At 38.1% G+C, this 24,250-nt stretch overlaps 1 pseudogene; it reads left to right on the forward strand.

Annotated features, from left to right (window-relative positions):
- Positions 1 to 14,156: 14,156 nt before the first annotated feature.
- Positions 14,157 to 15,360, forward strand: LOC100653888 (olfactory receptor 2L5-like; annotated as a pseudogene).
- Positions 15,361 to 24,250: the final 8,890 nt, after the last annotated feature.

Raw genomic sequence — 24,250 nt, forward strand, 5'->3', positions numbered from 1 at the left:
CAGGGTTGCATCCTTTCACCATACCTATTCAACCTGTATGCTGAGCAAATAATCCGAGAAGCTGGACTATATGAAGAAGAACATGGCATCAGAATTGGAGGAAGACTCATTAACAACCTGCGTTATGCAGATGACACAGCTTTGCTTGCTGAAAGTGAAGAGGACTTGAAGCACTTACTAAGGCAGATCAGAGACCACAGCATTCCATATGCATTGCACCTCAACCTAAAGAAAACAAAAATCCTCAGAATTGGACCAATAAGCAACAACATGATAAGTGGAGAAAAGATTGAAGTTGTCAAGGATTTCATTTTACTTGGGTCCACAATCAACAGCCTTGGAAGCAACAGTCAAGAAATCAAAAGACGCATTGCATTGGGTAAATCTGCAGCAATGGGCCTCTTTAAAGTGTTGAAAAGCAAAGATGTCACCTTGAAGACTAAGCTGCACCTGATCCAAGCCATGATATTCTCAATCACATCACATGTATGTGAAAGCTGGACAATGAATAAGGAAGACCGGAGAAGAATTGATGCCTTTGAATCGTGGTGTTGATGAAGAATATTGAATATACTATGGACTGCCAAAAGAACAAACAAATCTGTCTTACAAGAAGTACAACCAGAATGCTCCTTAGAAGCAGGGATGGCGAGACTGTGTCTTACATACTTTGGACATGTTCTCAGGAGGGATCAGTCCCTGGAGAAAGTCATCATGCTTGGCAAAGTACCGGGTCTGTGGAAAACAGGAAGACTGTGAACAAGGTGGATTGTCACAGTGGCTACAGCAATGATCTCAAGCATAACAATGATTGGAAGAATGGTGCAGGACTGGGCAATGTTTTGTTCTCTTGTGTCTAGGGTCACTATGAGTTGAAACTGACTCGACGGCACCTAACAACAGTAGCAACAATGTATAGATTCAATATATGAATGAATAAGGAACATATTTATATTTTCTTGTTATTTTAAACAACTTTCACATACCACAGGAGCCAGGCAGTGTAAAAATTACCTCTTTTTTAAATTCAGAAAAGTTTATTAGCTTACTTTGATGCGTACCCCAATACCATTCGAAGATTGGAACTCAACCTAGTATTTGCAAAGTCACAACGCAATGGAAAGGGGAATAAAAGGAGCTAGTATAGAAGGAAAGAAGAGAAGAAATGAAGGAAACAATACTAATCAAACTGTCTAGAAGTTTGGAGTGCATAAAGAAGGCAGGTAGGAGGAATATTGATAATTGTTATTATTGACTTTGTTTCATCCATTCTCATAAGTAAGTTTCATATGTATATACATAAAAATTTATACATGTAATTTCCAGAAGTGGGTCATCATTCCATTTTGTGAGTGAGTAAAGCAAGGCTACCGAAAGTAAGGAAGCATGTCTAAAGTCAGCAGCCCATAAGGGACAGAGTAAAATAACAAATACAAATCTGTCTAACCAAAAAGCCAACATTATGTCAATGATATTTCCCTTACTGTTATAATGGCTCGCACTTTATACTTATAATATAAACATTGCTGAACAGTATATAATACCTACCTCATACCTCATTCTTAGAGCCTCCTATATAAAAAATAATGATGGAAGTGGTGAGAACTTTAAAGTTTTGAACACTACAAACACCTGAGCCATACCATACTTAATATGACATGAACAATTGACTCCTTTCTCCAAAATAACAGATAAGAAATATTAGACAGTAAAGAAAATTTACTTCTATTAGCCAGCCAGATATGAAAATTGTAGCCCATCCACTCCTATCCATCTACTGTGTTAGCATCATAAATGCTATTCAGGGACAGATGCTGAGTTTATGGCATTGACAATGGGTAAAAACACAAGCACCAACTGGTCTCAAAGGCCCTTAAACTCCTAGTAAGATATGGAGCTAATCATTTCATCTTATCACAACAAATATTTGAAATTTATTATATTTTTTATCAATTTACATTCTAAAATTTTAAACATTACTTAATGCTCTTTGACATATTTTATGCATTAAAATATAGATAGAATATAACGTTATCAGTTTATCTGACTTATTACAAGGAAGGAGCCCTGGTGGTGTAGTGAATAAGAGCTTGGCTGCTAACCAAAAGGTCAACACTATAAATTCACCAGCTGCTCCTTGGAACCCCTATGGGGCAATTCTACACTGCCCTGTACGGTTGCTATGAGTTGGAATCAACTCGATGGCAATGGGTTTGGATTTTTTATTACAAGAAAAATTTGAATGTTAATCTCATTTTTGATGAATTTATATTTTGAAATCTCAAAAAAATGTATATTTCTAGAAAAATAGATAAATTGTTACCTCAGTTTTACAAATGGTGAGTAAGTATTACCAGGATATATAAGTCAATGAAGGAAGTAAAACCCAGGTAATTAAAATATGATTCTAGGCCAAGATGGTGGACTAGTCAGATGCTTCCGGTGGTCCCTCTTACAACAATGACCCCAAAAAACAAGTGAATCGATTATATATGACAATCTAGGAGCCCTGAAAACCAAATGCAAAGTTGAGGAATCAGACTAAGTGGCAGGGGGTGGGAGAGATGCTTCAGAAGCATTGAGGAGCTACCGGGCCTGACCTGGCAAGAACTGGTACCCAGCAGGTGAGATCCACTGGCGTGGCATGAGCATGGTGAGACAAGTAGTGACACTCAGGATGTGTTTTTCCACTTTGAAAGAGACCAAGCGGTGGAGAGTTTACTCACACCTCCAGGATCAGCAAAGAACAGTGCTCTCAGCATAAGTACTTGTGTCTAATCTACCTTGCGGACCAAAAAACACCCCTTTGGGAAAAACTCTTTCTCATTTAACTGACCCCTCCTTGCTCTGCCCCGGGTTCTGAGCTGGCTTCAGTGACAGTCGGTTTCCCCGGGCTGGAAGTAAGACTTGCCATGTGACCTGAGCCATCCTCCCAGCATTGGAGAAGGAACAAATTAACAAACGGGGACACAATAATCTGCCAGCTCCCCTAAAATGGGAACTCAGGGCAGGAACAGTTCCTTTGCCTAGGCACAGGCGTAAGTGGTCCACAGACTTTGAATGCCTTTTACTCCTGCATAGGCCAGTGTGGGCCTATTTCAACAGCGTAGGCCTCATTAGCACAGTACAACAGGGTATATACCTGAAGCTTAACTTCAACTGTTTTAGTTATATGGTGGAGAGGCAGGTTTCTGACATTTGACACAGCTCTGCCTATAAAGCAGGGCCCTCACCTACCTACATAAGGGGCCTAAGGACCGGTGGCTTCATGCACCTAGTCATCCTCGACAGGGGTCCAAGGATGAGTATGCCTCACAGTCCTTACAGCCAACAGCGTTGGATGCCCATAGTCTGGCTGCAAAACCTGCCTGTCTAGGCACTCTAGGGAACAGGGACAGGCATTCCTCACAGACACTAAGGGGCGGTTGTCAGACCACTGCCTTGCTCAGTGCATGTCTCCCTACTCTAGCCAGATACCTGTGCCTACACCAATCACTCCTGCTCATCTAAGACTGCAGGTGTGAACCTGCACCATGCACTTGGTGACTGACTACCTGGACAACTGAGCTGAATCCATACAAGAAAAGTAAATGGGCTTCTGGCTCAGGGTTTCCAAGAAGCAGCTGGTGGATTCGCCTGCCAACTTTTGGGTAACTAGCCATAGCTCTTCACCACTGCGCAGCCAGGGCCCGAGTTCAAGGTTTAGACTCGGCTAAATTAAGATTCATGTGCTTTCTCTACTTCTTCTTTCTCACTGGGACTAAGTTGGGAGAGAGGATGACCAGGGTAGGGCTTGTTGAATATAGCCATAACTATGAATATGGGACAACCATTTTTGATTTTGAAATTTTTCCTTGGTCTTACCAGCCTTCCCACTGGCATATCTCTCATGACTGTAGGCATGAGTCTGACTTTAATGCATCCCTGTCTTGTCCTCATGTAACTTCTAGCCTGCTTTCCAAACACAGACTATGGCCTGGGTGCATTATAGGGAGAGTCTTGGCACCCCCTCCCCACATATTTGCTTGGCCTCCACCTTGGCTTCCCCTGAAGCCATCCCAGTCCCATCCTCAGGCTACTCATTGTTATAGCTGGCATCTTATGCCCTCCCATATCTCATTACTCATGTCCATGACATCCCCATGTCCGTGCCATGCTGGGTGCTGTGATGTCTTCTGGGAATGAGGCAGAGGCCACACAGTGTTGCATTAAAAATCCTGCTTTCTTTGCTTGGTTTCTTCCCCCAAGTGTTGCATTAAAAATCCTGTTTCCTTTGCTGGGCTCCCTCCCCACTAGCTTTGCATTTGAATTCTGTTTTTGCTTGGAGGTTATATGTAAAGATCATTTCTCCTGCACAGTATGATTAAGAATGTTGTTGATGTAACTTGTACGAATTCCCTACTTGTAAATCCCTTAAAAGTAACTCGTCTCCTCACCCTAGGGGTGCAGTCTTGGCAGCAGCAGCTCCCACTGACTCCTTTTCCTCATACAGTGAAATGAATGTGACTTCCCTGTTCTCCCACCTTGGCCTCTCATTTATTGGCCAATACAAGTCATGCTGAGCAAAAACCTGAGGGTTCCACCTGGTAACAGAGACACAGAGTCATCCTGCTCTCTCTACCCCTTTGTGACTGTCTCAAACACTGGGGAACCCAAGGATGATTCTGCACTGAGTTCCAATCACAGACTTCCTAGATTTCTAATTCCCAAATCCATCAGAGGTTTCTAGCTTACATTCTGTACAACTGAGTTGTTGTGAGGCTGAATCTAAAATTTCTTACTTCCTTCTAGAATTTTTTTTCTAACTCCCTTCCTCACGCCAAATAAGGTCTCTTGCCTCCTCTGTCACCACCACCATTTATTGTCCTCTAAAGAAGATCATCATATAAATGCTGTGCCTTCAAGACTCTGTTAACTCAGAACTAAAACCATTCCTGGAGCCAACTTTTCAGACAAAGATCAGACTGGACTGTAAAACATGAAATAATACTCACGAAGAGTGTGCACCCTAGTTAAGTGGATCCAAAATACATGAGACTAAATGGGCAGCTCCTGTCCAGAGACGAGATGAGGAGGCAGAAAGGGATAGGAGCTGGTTGAACCGACTTGGGAAACCCAGGGTGAAGAGGGGGAGTGTGCTGACACATCATAGGGATTGCAAATAGGATCACATAATAATATGTGCATACATTTTTGTATGAGAAATTTACTTGAGCTGTAAACTTTCATCTAAAGTACAATAATAAAAAAAAAATGTGTATTACCTCGTAATCTTGTAGTTAAACATTTTAAGACACTAATTGTGTGAGGCATTAAAAAAGACATCCAAATCAATTGTTTTTAATATGTTTAATAGCTAAATTAATAAAAATCAAATATATGTGTGTATATGTATATATTATGTAGATAATTGTATTTGTGTTTACTTTTACTTCACATTTGCACCTATATTTATATTTACTGTGTATGTAGATGCATATGTATTTCTTTTTAATTAAATTAATATCATCTTATTTTAATTTATTAGATGTATTGGAAAAATTTTTTTAATTCTTTAATTAGGAGTTTTTGTGTGTTTATTGTCTTACAAGCTGCATGTAAAATGGAGTATATAAAACACTCAATATATAGATAGGAATGTTAGAATTTTGCTAGATACAAGTTTTCTGAATATGAAACTACAAATGTATTTCTGAATAAGTGTGCTTACAGCTCTCTCATTGTGTGGAAATGTTTACACTGTGTGTTTTAGAGTGCTTGTTATGAACATGAAGCTTTACACGGTTAACTTTGTAAAATGCTCTAAAAACATATAGTCTCTTTAAAAATATTTTATTGTTGTAAAATACGTACTTACTGAATATCAGTATATGGTACATGCACATAGGGAAAGCTTCAGTGAAATTATATGTTTCAGCATTCCAAATAGGTAGCATTTAACTCATTCTTCACTGAGTTAAGGTAATCAAGCCTGTGAAAACATCTGGAAAATTTATCATACACTGTCTTCCTTCCCCCACCAAAATCCCAGCCAAAAGCCATCCTGTATAATCAGTGAATCTCTCTCCAGTGACCTAGTCTCAGGGGGGCATTGCCAAGACAGCACAAACAAAACATATATTAGGGTAAGCATCCTGGTAAAGAAGCCTGGAATCATGGCTGCAGATGTGTCTCCACAGATGTACCGCTATGTGGGGTGTCAAGGACAGTACTGAGAGGTGAGTGTGTGCTTTAGCATAGAAGGTATTCATGGACGTTTGCTCCGGTAATGTATGCAGAATATCATGAAGGTGGGGAGACAATGAAGCATACTGATTCTAACTTTTGTTTTATTGAGAAGTACATAAATGTTTTAGAAGAACTTTGATTACAAATAATGAAGAATCACTCTTTGTTAAGTGCTGGTGTGAGTGATTGACAAATTCCACCCCTCAATAACCAGGGGACTTCAAAAAGAAAATTTTATTTGACTCTTATGGGTATAACATTGCCAAGTATAGTTGTTTAAAAAATAAAAATCAAAAGACGTTAGGTGCCTACTTGTGCATGTTTTGTTTTTCTTCTTATTATGGTAAATATATACGTAACAAAACATTTGACATTTTAACAATCTTCACATGTTTAGTTCAGGGGCATTAGTTATATTCATTATGTTCTTCAACCATCTTCCTTATTTGTTTCCAAATTATACCATCACTATTAACAGAAGCCCAGTTGTTGTTGTTAGTTGCCCTTGAGTCAATTTGGGCTCATGGCAACTCCATGTGGGCAGAGTAGAACTGCTCCGTAGGGTTTCAAGAATGTGACCTTTCAGAAGCAGATCACCAGGACTGTCTTTCAAGGCGCCTCTGGGTGGGTTTAAATTGTCAGTCTTTTGGCTATTAGTTGAGTGCTTACCCATTTGTACCAGCCAGGGACTCCAAAGAAGCTCAGGTATGTTTCAAAAGTACAAATTTCATCAATGTGGCAGTTGTGAGGGTAGGACTGTGTCTTATTCTTCCTAGTTCAGTTAAGAAGTTCATATACAGCGTCAGCCAATGAGATTTCTTTAACTTCACCACTTTTCACCTTTATTCCAGAAGAGATTATATATGATCATAAAAGTTATTTCAAAAACTGAAGAAAACGTATGTTTTACGTACAATAGAGACATAGCGTTCTCTTTGTGCCTGAAATGTAATTTCCCTTCAGTTCTGGGAATAACATTTGTGATCACATATATCTATGTTTGGATAAAAGTGAAAAGTGGTGAGCTTAAAGATACTTCAGCAGTTGAGTTATGTATGAACTTCTTAACTGAATTATAGCAAATAAGACAGAGCTTCACCCTGAAACCTGCCACATTCACAAGATAGAGATATTTGAAATAAGACAGATAATAGTTGGTGATAAAGTCCGTATGAACTAAAACTAAACTGTGGACAGACAGAATTTATTTGGCCTGAGTTGATCAAAAAATTTACATAACAAGAGTGTAGATCAGAGGACGATTGAAAGATATAGGATTTAACACATCACACAATGCTAGAAAGCAAATAGCAGGACTAGGGGCAAGGGGCTGTTTAGACCAGTAGACAGTAGTATGCTGTGGCTAAAGCCTGCTGTAGAATCTCTGAAACAGAGCTGAAGGTGGCAACAAAGTTGGGACTGTTGATAACGTAGCATTATTTATATAGAGTTTATACTCCAGGTGTTGGAGATGTCTAGATGAAGGCGTTTTACATAATTATATATCTTTTATTCTATTTTCAGTTGCCTTTTGACAGTGTAGATAACTACCTGGAAAGCAGCAATGCTATAGGTGAGGTGTTTAATTAGAAAAGTAGAGGTCAGAATTAGATTACAAATAGGCCAGAAGAAAGGGTTGCCTTTGATGCAACACTGTACAGCAGTATTTCTGGAATAGAAGTGGAAACAACAGACAGTTTGGTGCAGTGTCTTTTTTGTTGTTGTCTCTTTATTTTTTGAGCTAATTTAAAACATGATGTCTGAGTTGGGAGAGAGAAGAGAGTCAGGTTGAGAATAATTGGAATTTTCTCATGCAGATTCTATCCATGTGAGAGCTGAAGGCACCTGCGATTGCAGGAAACACTGGGAATAAAGATAACATGCAGATTCAAACCCTCTGTTTCTGTTTGCCAATAAGGGGGTAAGTGGTTATATGGTACCCAACGGTTTATCTTATTGGTGTCTCTGTTGTTGTTTTGTCTTGTATGCTCACTCTTTTTTATGTTAAATAAGCATGATAACATTTTTATTGATGACTTAGCAACATTCTTTTGAGGAGAAAATGGTAGAGGCTACAGGAAAAAACTGGCAAGTGTGTTAATTAAGAAGACCAGAGAAGCTGTGGAATGACATCAAGAACACCATACATGAAGAAAGCAAGAGGTCATTAAAAGGACAGGAAGAAAGGAAAGACTAAATGGATGTCAGAAGAGACTCGGAAACTTGCTCTTGAAAGTCCAGTGGCTAAAGAGAATGGAAGAAATGATGAAGTAAGAGCTGAACAAAAGATTTCAAAGGGCGGCTCAAGATGACAAAGCAAAGTATTATAATTAAATGTACAAAGACCTGGAGTTAGAAAACCAAAAGGGAAGAACATGCTTAGAGTTTCTCAACTGAAAGAACTGAAGAAAAATTCAAGCCTCGAGCTGTAATACTGAAGGGTTCTATTGGGAAAATATTGACAGACCCAGGAAAAATCAAAAGAAGCGGGAAGGAATTCAGAGTCACTGTACCAAAAAGAATTGGTTGTCATTCCACCATTTCAGGAGGTAGCATATGATATAGGAACCAATGGTACTGAAGGAAGAACTCCAAGCTACACTGAAGACATTGGCAAAAAACAAGGTTTCCAGAACGGACAGAATAGCAACTGAGATGGTTCAACAAATGAATGCAGCATTGGAACTGCCAACTAGCCTATGTCAAGAAATTTTGAAGACAGCTACCTGGCCAACTGACTGAAGGAGATCCATATTTATGCCTATTCCAAAGAAAGTTGATCCAAAAGTATGTGAAAATTATTGAAAAATATTACACACAACTAAAATTTTGCTGAAGAACATTAAAAAGCAGTTACAGCAGTACATCTATAGGAAGTTGACATAAATTCAATCTGAATTCAAAAGAGGACGTGGAGAAAGGAAATATTGTTGATGTCAGATAGATCTGGGCTGAAAGCAGAGAATACTAGAAATAGGTTTACTAGTATTTTACTGACTACACAAAGGCATTTGACTATGTGGATCATAACAAATTATGGATAACATTTTGGAGAATGGGAATTCCAGAACACTTAATTGTATTCGTGAGGAACCTGTACATAGACCAAAAGGAATTTGTTCAAACAGAACAAGGGGTACTGCATGGTTTAAAGTCATTTGTATCCTTTCACCATACTTATTAAATCCCTATGCTGAGTAAATAACCGAAGAAGCTGGACTGTATGAAGAAGTACATGGTATAAAGATTGGAGGAAAACTCATTAACATCCTGCATTATGCAGATGACACAACCTTGCTTGCTGAAAGTGAAGAGGACTTGAAGAACCTACTCATGAAGATCAAAGACTACAGCCTTAGGAATGAATTACATCTCAACATAAAGAAAACAAAAATCCTCACAACTGGACCGATGAGCAACATCATGATAAATAGACAAACAATTGAACTTGTCAAGGATTACATTTTACTTAGACCCGCAATCAACACCCTTGGAAACAGCAATCAAGTAATCAAACAATGTATTGCATTGAACAAATCTGCTGCAAAAGACCTCTTTAGTGTGCTCAAAAGCAAATATGTCACTTTAAGGACTAAGGTGCACCTGACCCAAACTAAGGTGTTTTCAATAACCTTATATGCATGTGAAAGCTGGACAGTGAATAAAGAAGACTGAAGAATTCATGGCTTTGAATTATGGTATTATTGGTGAAGAATATTGAATATTCCATGAACTGCAAGAAGAATGAACAAATCAGTCTTGGAAAAAGTACAGCTAGAATGTTCTCAGAAGCATGGTGGTGAGACTTTGTCTCACATACTTCGGACATTTTATCAGGAGAGACCAGTCTCTGGAGAAAGACGTGGTGCTTGGTAAAGGGTTGCTATGAGTTGGAACCAACTTGAGGGCACCTAAAAACAACAACAAATTAAGAAGATGAAGTCAAAAAAGAAGATCAAAAGGACTATTAATCTAGGGTTTCTCCACCTCAACAAAATTGACATTTTGGGTCTAATAATTCTTGCTTTGTAAGGGGCTATTTGGTGCATTGTAGAATATTTAACAGCATCTCTGGCAGCAATACCCCACCCAGGTGTGACAACAAAAAGTGTCTTTGGACATTGCCAAGTAGCCCCTGAGCAGGAGAATCACCTCCAAGTCAAGAACCACTGCATTAGCTAATTCCTTGTATCTGTTTAATGTATTAGATAAAAGCTCAAAGGGTTAAACTCAGTAGACCAAGGTCACATTTCTAATAAGTAGAGGTTCTCAGATTCAACCTAAGGCTTAATATTAAATTCTGCATAGTGTGTTTGTAAAATATGCCAACACACCCCCATATTCATATACAATTTAATGGATGCATTCTGTTAATCTTTCTCTCTTCTCTGCTTCTCTCTCTCTCTCTATAAACATATATATAGACTCTGTCTCTGGCATAGTGCTTAAGAGTTTGGCTGTTAAGGTCATGGAAGCTCCATAGACACATCCAAACTCCTTGAGGGACCAAAGTTCTGGGCTGATGGCTGTGGGGACTATGGTCTTGGGGGATATTTAGCTAAGTTGGCACAACATAGTTTATGAAGAAAATGTTGTACTTTCTACTTTGGTGAGTAGTGCCTGGAGTCTTTAAGGTCTGTAAGCAGCCAACCAAGGTATTCCAATGGTCTCATTTCTTTGGGAGCAAGGGAGAATGAAAAAAACTAAAGATACAAGGGAAAGATTAGTCCAAAGACTAATGGACCACAACTACCACAGCCTCCACCAGACTAAGTCCAGTACAACTAGATGGTGCCTGGCTACCACCACTGACCCTTCTGACAGGTATCACAATAGAGGATCCTGGACAGAGCTGGAGAAAAATGTAGAACAAAATTCTAACTCACAAAAAAAGACCAGACTTACTGACCTGACAGAGACTGGAGAAACTCCAAGAATATGGCCCCCAGACACCCTTTTAGTTTAGTAATGAAGTCACTCCCAAGGTTCACCCTTCAGCCAAAGAGTAGGCAGGTCCATAAAACAAAACGAGACTAAAGGGGCACACCAGCCCAGCGGCAGGGAAGAGAAGGCAGGAGTGGACAGGAAAGCTGGCAATAGGGAACCCAAGTTTGAGAAGGGAGAGTGTTGACATGTCATGGCATTGTTAACCATTGTCAGAAAACAATATTAGTACTGTTTAATGAGAAACTAGTTTTTCTGTAAACCTTCATCTACCCAAAAAAATCTTCATCTAAAGTGTAATAAAAAGGAAAAAGATGTTCAAAATGAAGGAGAGAGTATTAAAAAAAAAAAAAAAAGTGTTTGGCTGCTAACCAAAATCTTGGCACCTCAAATCCACCAGGCACTCCTTAGAAACCCTATGTGGGCAGTTCTACTCTGTCCTTTAGGGTTGCTATGAGTTAGAATCAACTAGATGGCAATGGGTTTGGTGTTTGGAAATCCTGGTGGCTTAGTGGTTAAGAGCTATGGCTGCTAATCAAAAGGTAGGCAGTTCGAATCCACCAGTTGAAACACTATGGGATGGTTCTACTCTGCCCTCTAGGGTTGCAATGAGTTGGAATCAACTCAATGGCAATGGGTTTGGTTTTTGGTATACATTCATATATATATATATATATGTAATATGTGTTCTTTCTAGGTAGGAGGAGGTTTTTTTCACAAGCACCAAGTGAGTTGGACTAGATTTGGATGTGTGAGTGGTGATGTGAGGCTCTCTTCCCCCACTCATTAGGGGCTGGAGTGGGAAATACTGGGTTGTTGCAGGGAAACAGGGAAACCGTTAAAGCTTGGGAGACACGAAGAAATATGTATGTAAGGAGAAGATGTTGAAATGTGTAAGCTTTAAACACTGAAACAATTTAATTTGGGCATAAAATAACTTATCAAATACATTTTCTACCATCTACTACCATCAATAGAGAATTCATATTTAAATAGCTTCTTTAAAGGAAGTTTTGGGTGGCTAAAAAGCAAACCACCCTTAACTTCTGATTCACAAAAATATAGGGATCGTTACATAAAGTCTACCAAATGTGGATGTTCTCTGAAGCTTGTTCTTGGTGTGGAACATTTCCTGACACATGCCCTGGATGCTGGGTACAGATGGTCAATGATTGTATCTTTACCTTCCATGTACAGAAACGGACCAGGGGCAAGGCTGACATGTTCACCTCCCACTATGTAACTTTGGACAGATTCAGTGCTGCTAGTTATTTTCTCCTTTATGTAGTGAAATTAATGCTGATGCAAAATTCTCAAAGTTTTTCTTTTTGTCCTTAGGTGCCCTTGAGTTGGTTCCAACTCATAGCAACTCTGTGTAAAACACAGCAAAACACTGCCTGGTCCTGTGACATCCTCACAATTTTTGCTGTGTTTGAGGCCATTATTATAGCCGTAGTGTCAACCCATCTTGTTAAGGGTCTTCCTCTTTTTCACTGACCCTCTACCAATCATGGTGTACTTCTCAGGAGACTGATCTGTCCTGATAACATGTATAAAGTACTTGAGATAAAGTCTCACCATCCTTGCCTCTAAGGGGCATTGGGGCTGTACTTTTTTCAAAACAGATTTTTTCCTTCTTATGGCGGTCCATGGTATATTCAATGTTCTTCCCCAACACCATAATTTGAAGGCATCAACTCTTTTTCAGTCTTCCTTATCCACTGTCCAGCTTTCACATGCATATGAGGCGATTGAAAATACCATGGTTTAGGTAAGGCCCACTTTAATCCTCAAAGTGACATCTTTGCTTTTGAAGTTGCTATGAGTCGGAATCAACTCCACGGCAATGGGTTTGGTTTTGGTTTTTGCAAACTTTTTAAGTAGATTGAAAATAGTCAATACAGGTTAAATGTTTTGTAAATGTACTGTAAATAGGTTAGTTATTGTTATGTCAGTGGTGACATCAGATGAAAAGGAAGACAAATAAGCTAAGGAGAATTTGCTTACACATTTTAAAACTTTTTTTTCTTCTTCAAACATTGAAACAGCATTTTCTGAACACAATTGAATCCTCAGTAGGAAAATCTTTGACTTTAGTGAAGTCATATTCCATAATATTAAGAACACAAGAAAAGTATAAATTGTTTAATTAAAGAGTTGCCTCACTGGGATCAAGTACCAGGACCAATATGCCAGCTAATATTTCTATGACCTTCTTCAAATTGCCTTTTGAAAGGTGGATGGAATAATCACCTTTCATAGAAATTACAACATCAAAAATTTGCTGAAATCTTTTATCTGGCATTTCTTCCCTTCCTGTTTTTGTTTTTTTCTTTTTCTCTTGAAATAAATAACATTTTTATTCCATTGCCATGACTTTGTGCTTTAAGAAACAGAAGAGATACTTTTTTTGTGATCACACTATCACTTTTACCTTTGATTGATACAATGTAAGATATTTTTAACAAAATCTGAGAGAGGGAGAAAGAAGAAAGAGGCCTTACAACATTTAAATAATTTACTGAGACATTTGAGGATGTCTAAACAGAGTAGTGGAGCCCTGGTGGCACAGTGGTTAAGAGCTTTTAACTGCTAACCAAAGAGTCAGCTAGCAGTTTGAATCCACCAGCCACTCCTTGGAAGTCCTATGGGGCTGTTCTACTCTGTCTTATAGGGTTGCTACGGTCAGAACCGACTCAACGGCAATGTGTTTTTTCTTTTTTCCTCAGAATCAACTCAACAGCAATTTTTTTTTTCTTTTTTCCTTATCCTTATCCTATTAAAATAGGCGGAAACCCTGGTGGCGTAGTGGTTAAGTTCTACGGCTGCGAACTAAAAGGTCGGCAGTTTGAATCCCCCAGGCGCTCTTTGTAAACTCTATGGGGCGGTTCTACTCTGTTCTTATAGGGTCGCTATGAGTCAGAATCGACTTGGCGGCACTGGGTTTATTATTATTATTATTAAAATAGGTATGGTATGTTTTTATTTACTGCTTGGGTCTTTCACAACAGATTTGGGATGTAAACGCATGACTCCTTACATTTTATATTGTGTAATGGAATGGTGTTTCTTGTTTAAAAAAAAAGGTAAAATTGGTCATTCAGTTAATCCATTGCATAATTTCCTGAAAAATTCATAGTTATATCAATCATAGACATTAAAAAAACAAAAACAAAAAACAGTTCGCTCTTCTTTATTTACCTTCTATACTCTTGTTTATTACTTTGGGAAAGCCAGTGAATATTCAATGGAGACTTATAATGAAGCAACAACTCATTTCATTTTCTTAGGACTGTTCCCACCATCAAGGATTGGGCTGTTCCTCTTCATTCTTGTCATTCTCATTTTCTTAATGACTTTAATTGGCAACATATCCGTGATTTTCCTCATCCTACCGGACACCAGGCTCCACACACTTGTGTATTTCCTGCTTAGTCGGTTCTCCCTTATGGACCTGAATCACATCTCCACCATTGTCCCCAGGATGGCTTACAATTTCCTGTTTGAAAACAAATCGGTCTCCTTCATTGGATGTGGAGTCCAGAGTTTCTTCTTCATGACTTTGGGGCAGGTGCAGAGCCACTCTTCTTGGCATCTATGGCCTATGACCGATATGTGGCCATTTGTTTTCCTCTTCACTATCCAACCCATTTGAGCAGAAATTTGTGTGTGCTGGTGACTATAGGATCTTCGATGATCGGATGTCTCAATGTCTGTGCCCACAATGCATATGAACTCCATACACCCTATTGTTGATCCAAGATCATCAATCATTTCTTCTGTGATCTCACAGCCATATTGGCTCTGGTTTGCATGGACACCTGGACCTATGATTGCATAGCGTTTGTGTGCAACACCCTTGTTCCTCGCGTTACTTTCATTGGCATTACATGTTCCTATGGCTGAGTTCTCCTTCCCATCTACTGAATGCCCTCATTTGAAAGGAAGAAGAAAGCCTATTCAACCTGCAGAACCCACCTCATTATGGTGACATTGTACTATGCACTGTTTGTTTAAAATTATCTATGCCCAAGATCCTTCCGATCTCCAACAGTAGACAAGGCTCTGCCTGTTTTCTACACCATCCTCACCCTCATGCTCAACCCCATCATCTACAGCCTGAGGAACAAGGAGGTAATGGGGGCCCTGAGAACAGTTATTCAGAAAATCTTCTGTGTGAAAATGTAGACAAATTTTCTGCATTAGTCTTCAAGCTGCAGGTGTCTGTCTATTCTGCAGTAAATAGTCATTAAGAAAAATATTATTCAAAGCAAGAGGACAAGGGTCTAAGCTTATATTTAGAAGATTTTAAAAAGCAGAAGTTTGACAAAATAGTTTTATGTTATAAAGCATAATTTTTGTTTTTTCCTGAGGTGATTTTTTTCCACTAATATAAAAGGCATGTATAGTCAACGAAATTTCAGAAATAAGATTTTATTAACATGTAGAAAAGAAAATGAAAGCTGCTTAAAATGAAGATGTCATTCATCATAACAATTCTACTATACTTAATATAATTTATCTCTCAATATGACAACAGAACAGTAAATGTTTTGTTGTGACTGAATCTTATCAAAAGCAAAATAATGTTTTCCCATTGATTCACTCTTACTAGGTGTGTACTGTTTCAATTTTTTCCCCAATTTCAGGGGAAATGACAGATACAGGGATTTAGAAAGTCTTACACGATAATAGGGAAAATACAACAAGATTACGTTTTCCAGAATGGGGAGGGGGGTAAGCTGGATTTAGTTGGATGTATCCTTGTGGTTTTTATCCTAGGAAAGTGATTTACTAACAAGATCAGTAATTAGTGCTGGGGAGATGCTAACTGAGTAGAAGAAGGAGACCTTACTTTTTAAGAGGATTAATGGAAGTGACAGCCTAATGAGCACAGGTTATACTTTCGCATCCACTCCCAAACAAGTCCCCAGCAGAGACTCAAATTTTACATACCAAGTAGCCACTGGTACCCTTACATGAGACAGTTTATGTTATGCATATTCTTATTCTCCAGTCATTAGACTCATAATTCTTTGAAACATTTTCGGGGGTAGGAGCGGGGAGTCAACTTTTCTGCACCAGTATTTTAAATTGGTACTGAGCTCAGTCTGTGCCTAAATGGGTCCCATCAATATTTCTAGTTAAAAAAAAAAATAGCTTAGGTGTATATTCTAGGTGGAGAGGTATTGCAGTCTCAGGAGAGTGCTGTTGATATGCCTGTCATTCATTTTCTGAGGACAGATGAAAAGAGGAAGTTAGAATGAAAAAACAGACCTGGATTAACCAAGTCAACACAGCAATGGATAACTGATGTCTTAGAATTTGAAATCATTGTTTTTCCAGATGAGGAGATCCACATTTTGAACAAATGATATGAAGTTAGAAGTGTTTATATTAATTCCAAGTAAGTATTTAGAGTTTTTTCTCCTCATACCAAATTAAAACCTCAATTTATTGAATGGCAAATGAGTATGATTTCCTTATCTCCTAATTTAAATGAAGTGAAAATTTCTCATCACAAGGGACTGTATGATATCTAAACACTACTGTGGAAAAAGGTAACAATTTGGTTACTGATAAGATTTACCTAGTCTCATGTAACTTACTTGATTATTGCATTTACAGGGGAAAAATAAGACAATTGTGTCTTTAGACCAATATTCCAATACCAAATACCTACTGAGCACTTACTGTAGTTGGGGAAACAAATACTTCTATTTCACAATAAAAGGTGAGTCAATTTGGCAATTGAGAGTTAATCTATGCTTTTTTGTTCTTCCTTTCATTGAAAAAATCTATTCAGTTATAAAATCTTCTCAATCTTATCTATTGAGCATTTTAAGCACCTTCTCTCTTTCTCAATCTTGAAATTACTACCTTACTCCAGGTCTTAAATCTGTCTTTCCTAGACCCTTTTCTAGCAAGGTATTCCAAATGAATCAAAATAGAATTTGGAATCTGACATTATGAGCTAGAGTTCTTAACTGAAAGCACAGAAATAAGTTTAGTCTGACTCAATCAGAAAAATATATTATATTAAAAGAGAATCTCTAGAAAGCTAGGTGAATCAGGATTAAAGATCATGAGCAAAACCCAATATGTGCCTGAGGATGAGTCTTGTGTAGACAGCACTGTTGGTCCTCCTAGGAGTCATTCACAATGCCCAGAATCATATGGTTGGCACCTCTGGAAGCTGGATGAATTTACTGCTGTCTAATCCAAGTTTTCTTAGTCTCGTTAAAGTCTGGTGTCATAGTATTTAACAGAGTCTAGGAAGTATTCCTTGGTCATAGCTCTAAAGTGCGCAGAAAAGCGAGTATCAGGGTTCTGTAATAGATACTGGCCACCACCTGTCATTTTGTCATACTGTGTTGCCTTGCATGTTGTTTTGATGCTGGAGGCTATGTTAACAGTATTTAAAATATGGGCAGCATCACCTATGGTGGACAGGTTTCAGCGGAGCTTCCAGATTAAGACAGAATAGGAACAAAGGTCGACAATACACTCCCAAAAATTAGCCAATGAAATGTTATGGGTCCCAGAAGGTTATCAGACACACTTAGGACACACCATCAGGAGGGTCAACTGCTAGAGGAGGGAATACTGTTTGGTGAAGTAAGGGCCAATGAGGGCAAGGGAGACCCTGGTGAGATGGATAGGCACCGTAGACTCAAGCATGCCAGTAATCATGAGGATGACACAAGATGGGACAATGTTCTGTTTTGTTGTACATAAGGACACTATGAGTTGGAGTCAATTTGATGGAAATTATCTATCGATCTATCATCCATCTATCTATCTATCGTCTGTCTGTCTGTCTATCTAATAGATACAGGTACTTTGCTAAAGCAAATCAAAGGACGTTCAGAGATTAAAAAGAATCAAATGTTCTATAGGCTTTCTACTAAACCATGGGTCACCTGGTCCCTCAGTTATATCTTTACATGGGCTTTGATGAGTGAGAGAAGAGATTATATGAGAAGTTAGTTTTAGGCACAGTGCTTGAGGAGATAGGCATGAGAGGTAGAAACAGTAGAAACTGTTTGGTGTCCTCTTTGATTAGGCTGCAAAGACTTCTTAGGACCTTATTGTGATTAGAAGCAGAAGAGTGAACCTTGTCATGAAGAACTTTCTGAAACTTTTGAGAAAGCACTGTGGCTCTGAGATCTAATGATCTAATGTGACACAGAACTGGGTAGAAAGGTCATTTCTCCATTTCCGAAATGAACACAGTATAGCCACAACAATGTAGGTACATGTGAATGCTCTTACCTTTCTTTGGCATCTCAATGCCCCTACATCTTCCAGATTTCCCAAGATGAATCCGTGGTGGAATCTGGGGATAATTGTGTCACCATGACTGGCCTCCCACTGTGATTCTCCGTCTCTTCCTTCTCTGTTTAAATTTAGACTGGCTTGAAATTGCTCCTTCAGTGATCTAACTAAACTACATTCTGTTGATGTCACTTTCCTTAGTTTGGTATGAAATATTCTCCATTACTTTAGTCATCCCTAAGTCTGCAGAATCATACTCTAAAACTCTATGTAAATTTTTTGTTCTCTTCATGCTAAATCTAATGAAGTCCTGTGAGCAAGCTATGATAACTTCATGACTTCAGTTATAAAATTGCCTTTAAAAAAAAATTTATCTAGAATAAATTATTCACTGTGCTCACATAAAGTTATTTCACAAAGTAATTTATACTTCCTCATTTCTCAAGGCTAAGGTCAGGTGTACTCTAAAGAGAGAAGTATCCCAGAGCCTACATGTTCAACTGTATCCTTCCTCTCTGCTCTCACGCATCTCCATTACTCCTATCAATGACGCTCATCACACATCCTTGTAATTATCACTTTTTTAGTATCCCTCACTTGACCATTGCTGTTAACCATTAGTTATCTTATCTATTCTTCTTTGTTTGCTCAGGTCTTGCTTAATGACTATCTGTTTTACCGTCAAATTCTGTGTGCCTTAAAGTGTGTGTTGATTAGTCTTCTTGTTGTTGTTAGGTGCCGCCGAGTCGGTTCCGACTCATAGTGACACTATGCACGACAGAACAAAACACTGCCCAGTCCTGCAGCATCCTTACAATCATTGTTATGCTTGAGCTCATTGTTGCAGCCACCGTGTCAATCCACCTTGTTGAGGGTCTTCCTCTTTTCCGCTGACCCTGTACTCTGCCAAGCACGATGTCCTTCTCCAGGGACTGATCCCTCCTCACAACATGTCCAAAGTATGTAAAATGCAGTCTCGCCATCCTTGCCTCGAAGGAGCATTCTGGCCACACTTCTTCCAAGACAGATTTGTTCATTCTTTTGGCAGTCCGTGGTATATTCAATATTCTTCACCAACACCACAATTCAAAGGCGTCAACTCTTCTTCGGTCTTCCTTATTCATTGTCCAGCTTTCACATGCATATGATGTGATTGAAAATACCATGGCTTGGATCAGGCGTACCTTAGTCTTCAGGGTGACATCTTTCCTCTTCAACACTTTGAATTGGTCCTTTGCAGCAGATTTGCCCAACGCAATGCGTCTTTTGATTTCTTGACTGCTGCTTCCATGGCTGTTGATTGTGGATCCAAGTGAAATGAAATCCTTGACAACTTCAATCTTTCCTCCTTTTATCATGATGTTACTTATTGGTCCAGTTGTGAGGATTTTTGTTTTCTTTATGTTGAGGTGTAATCCATATGCCTATTCCCAAGAAAGGTGATCCAATCTGAAAGTGGAAATTATAGAACAATATCGTTAATACCACACGCAAGCAAAATTTTGCTGAAGATCATTCAAAAATGGCTGCAGCAGTATATCGACAGGGAACTGCCAGAAATTCAGGCCGGTTTCAGAACAGGATGTGGAACCAGGGATATCATTGCTGTTGTCAGATGGATTCTGGCTGAAAGCAGAGAATACCAGAAGGGTGTTTACCTGTGTTTTATTGACTGTGCAAAGGCATTCGACTGTGTGGATCATAACAAACTATGGATAACACTGCGAAGAATGGGAATTCCAGAACACTTAATTGCGCTCATGAGAAATTTTTACATGGATCAAGAGGCAGTTGTTTGGACAGAACAAGGGGATACTGATTGGTTTAAAGTCAGGAAAGGTGTGTGTCAGGGTTGTATTCTTTCACCACACCTATTTAATCTGTATGCTGAACAAATAATATGAGAAGGCTTGACTATATGAAGAAGAACGGGGCATCAGGATTGGAGGAAGACTCATTAATAACCTGCGTTATACAGGAGATTAGTCTTAGCCTATTGTATTCCAAATAATTAGGATCAGTTTGAAAATTTCCACAACATGTTGGCATTTTGGGTGAGATTACTTTTAATTTCTTGAATATTTTCTCATGTTAAACAAAATCTTCTGACAAACTAGGATTAAGTTTCAAGACTTATTGGTTTCAGAAAGATTCATGAATCAAGCAATAGGTCTTAGTAAAACTAGGAAGTGGTCACTTGAAAAGAACAGGCTGAAAGTTTATATAGAAAGCAAAAGGCAGAGAGAGAGAACAAAATAAAGTATTTTTTAAATATATTTTCACATATTATCAGGTAAAGGACAGAGCAGGATGTGTAGAACACATAAACATTTTAATTTATCTATTCACCAGGGTCTGTTAATGTCTGGCTAAAACATCTAGTCAAGCAAAAAAAAAAAAAAGGATGACTAAAACTTTTGCACAAGCAGAAATGCTTGTGCATACCCATGAGGTCAAAGAAGATAGGAATTTCAAACTGAGTGGGGGTGAAATCACCCAAGCCTCCTGCCTCCAACTAGCCTGAAGGATAAAGTAAAGATTCAACAGCAGAAAAGTAAAATATTTTTATTGTTGACTCTCTCAAGCCAATAAAGTGTGTAATTTAACTGTATACAAATGAATTTATGAAGGGCAGGACATCATTCCTACTCTATTAACGTTATATGAGAATAGTTGTCTTTTATTATTTCATGAATTCTTTACAAAGATTTAGGACATAAATATTTGCCACCTCAATCTTCCAGTTTTTAAGAAAAAGTAAATGTCATTGCTGTTCCCCATGCTCTGTGTGTGGTGTGTCCTGGGAAGGCAGGCACGTCTCATTTCCCATACCCTTCCAAAGCACTCTTAGAAATAAAAGAAATGTTTTAAAATTTCTTCATTCCCTGCGTTTGTTGGGGTGAGATAGATGCTATTAGGGGCTCAGTCAGTACTTCCTGATATGTCTGCTACAACCTGGCATGTCTACTATCCTTTGGCCATCCCACGCACTGGTCATTGTGGATGCCCTGAGAATGATTCTTTCTTGAGTTCCAACCACAGGCTTTTTGGTTTTCAAATCTCCAAATACATCTGGGGGTTTCAATCTCACATTCACCACACCTACGTTTGTGACCTTAGTGAATAACTGTGAGGCAGAGTCTAAAATGCTTTACTTTCCTGTTGAAACTTACCCTGAGCTTTTCTACCCTCCACAAGTTTAGCCCTATCTTGGAAAATACTCATGACAAATGTTTTTGTCCTCCCAATATATTATAAATACTGTGTGCTGAGTATGATTAAAGGCAGTGTTTTAATCCTGACAAGGAAACACTTTAACTTTCCAAAAATCAGATTTTTACAAATTCTGAGCACTTTAACTTTCAAGTAGTTGTCTTTACCAGGAATTGTAAAAATTCAAATATTTTTAAAAATCAAAAAAAACACAAAAATGAACTACCTTGAATTGAACCAACATTGTTAGCTTCCTTCAAGTCAGCTTCAACCGCTGGCAATCTTATGTATAAGAGAAAGAAGCTTTCTCCAATCCACTATACGTGGCAATATTTTGTGTGATTATGAGTACTTTCATTGGCTAATTTTTGGGCTTTCTTCCTGGTCTGCCATAGTTTGGAAGTTCTGTTGAAATTGGTCCGCTCTTGGTAGACCCTGCTGGTACTTGAAATCATAGCAACAGACAAGCCGCTGCAGCACAACAAAGTGACAGATGAGTCGTAGGAAGCAATATGGCCCTTTTCCAATAGAAGCCTATTGTTAATTCAGTTACTGAGATTGTAAGAATTATAAGACTATTTAATGCATTATCTGAAATAAAATTGCATTATTGCATATTTGTAAATTTTGAATCCCACTGGAGTAAAACTATTCCTTTCATTACCTATTAAAAAAAAAGTGTTTTATAATTTCATAGGCCTTTACAACAAAATGGAAAAAAATTGGAAATATGTAATACTGAAGATAAAGATCATTGCCAAATGGAGTGATATTATAAAAATTTCTACTTTAACTTTTTATTAAAATTCTTACATTTTATTTTAATTTATTAAATTTGTTCGCCGATATAATTAAAGCTGGAAAATTAACATGCAGATACATCATTACTATGCACTAACTTAACAATATGTAAAACTGATGACTCTATAAAATTTAAATGACACAATAATGTTGGAATGATCTGACTAAATGTGCTTATTTCTTTCACCCTGAATTGACCTTTCACATACCTGTGAAAACATTCAGAAAAATTCTCAGAGCTCCTTTGCCAAACTTGGCTTACGGCGGTGCTGGGTTATTAGTGACTTGCTCCATGTTGTCCAAGTCTCAGTGGACATTCCCAAGTGAACACAAATGAAAAAAGAATTAGAATCAATAACCCGGTCAAGAAGGCCTGAAGCCATGATTTTTGGTGAGTCTCCATTGAGTTATCTAAATCGTTAAGTGCAGGGATGAGATATGCATATACACTCTTGTTTTGAATATATTCAAAGCAGTTTATTCAGAAAAATAACTTTGTTCACATGATGACTGTGGGATCACTGTCAGTTGATCAAGCCAATCATTTGTGAAGGTAAGAATATAAAAAAAAGATAGTATTCCAAATTTTACTTTTATTTTTATTCATCATATATGAACAGGAATTCTTCCAAAATGATTAAAGAACTTTGGTTAGAATTAATTAGGTACCGCTATTTGTAAGTATTAGAATAAACAATATATTCAGGCATCTCATTAATGAGGGAACTTCAAAAAGAAAACTTTGACTTAACTGAGTCTAAGAGGAAATAAATGTATATTTATATAAAATTTGTATATGTATTAATATATATCCTTAAAAATTAAAAATGAATGGGTTGCTTGAATATTTGTACACTTTTAACAACATGAAGCTCTTTTTAAACCTAAAACATATGGTATAATACAATTCTGCAAAGAACTGGGGAGATTTTGAATCATTTCCTTGGCACCTAACAGAAAGGTTGGCAGTTCAAACACACCAGCTGCTCAGCAGAAGAAGGTTGTAGGAATCTGTTTCTGTAAAGATTACAGCCTTGGGAACTCTATAGGGCAGTTCTACTCTGTCCTGCAGGGTCACTGTGAATTGCAATTGACTCAACAGCACATAACAACAGCAACACTGTGAATTGAAGGTAAAACATAGGGAAATAGAATACACACTAAATGGTTGGTATTGTCTGTGAAACTCAGTCCTGAATTTATGATGAATAGACTCAGGCCTACCATCAAAAGCACCGTATTTATGAAAATATGGTCACTTCCAAAATAGTGATGATTGTGTGAAAAAATAGATAATAAAAATTCACATGACCTAAAATGGAACCACAAATGTAAGAATAATTTGTCTGTAACTGAGCAAATAAATTTAGAAAACAAATTATTTTAAGGAAAGGCTTGGAGAAGAAATTGGATTTATTAAGGACGGGAAGATGCGTTGTGTCTGGAGCCTGTGATGGAGCCTTTGGAAGTGGGTGAAGAGCGTAGCCAAGTTTAGAATTCTTTATATGGAGCTAGTAACACGAATTACATTCTCCATAAGTAAAGGCGTTTTCATGCAAGTAAGTGATGAGAATGCATATGGGTCGATTCCATTTTATTAATCCTTTTGGCAGTGTGGATTAATGTCTAAACTGAAATCATTCTGGACTTACAGTGACAGGTTTAGGAACTGAGTGACATAATTCATGTAAGAGTTGTTCAAGTTCAGAATTAGAAGATTCAAAGTAGAGTTGGAGGTAGGGTAGTGGCTGCGTTTTTTACAACACTGTTCACCAAAAATCCTACA

The sequence above is a fragment of the Loxodonta africana genome, chromosome 2 (genome assembly GCF_030014295.1).
Source record: "Loxodonta africana isolate mLoxAfr1 chromosome 2, mLoxAfr1.hap2, whole genome shotgun sequence".
NCBI lineage: Eukaryota > Metazoa > Chordata > Mammalia > Proboscidea > Elephantidae > Loxodonta > Loxodonta africana.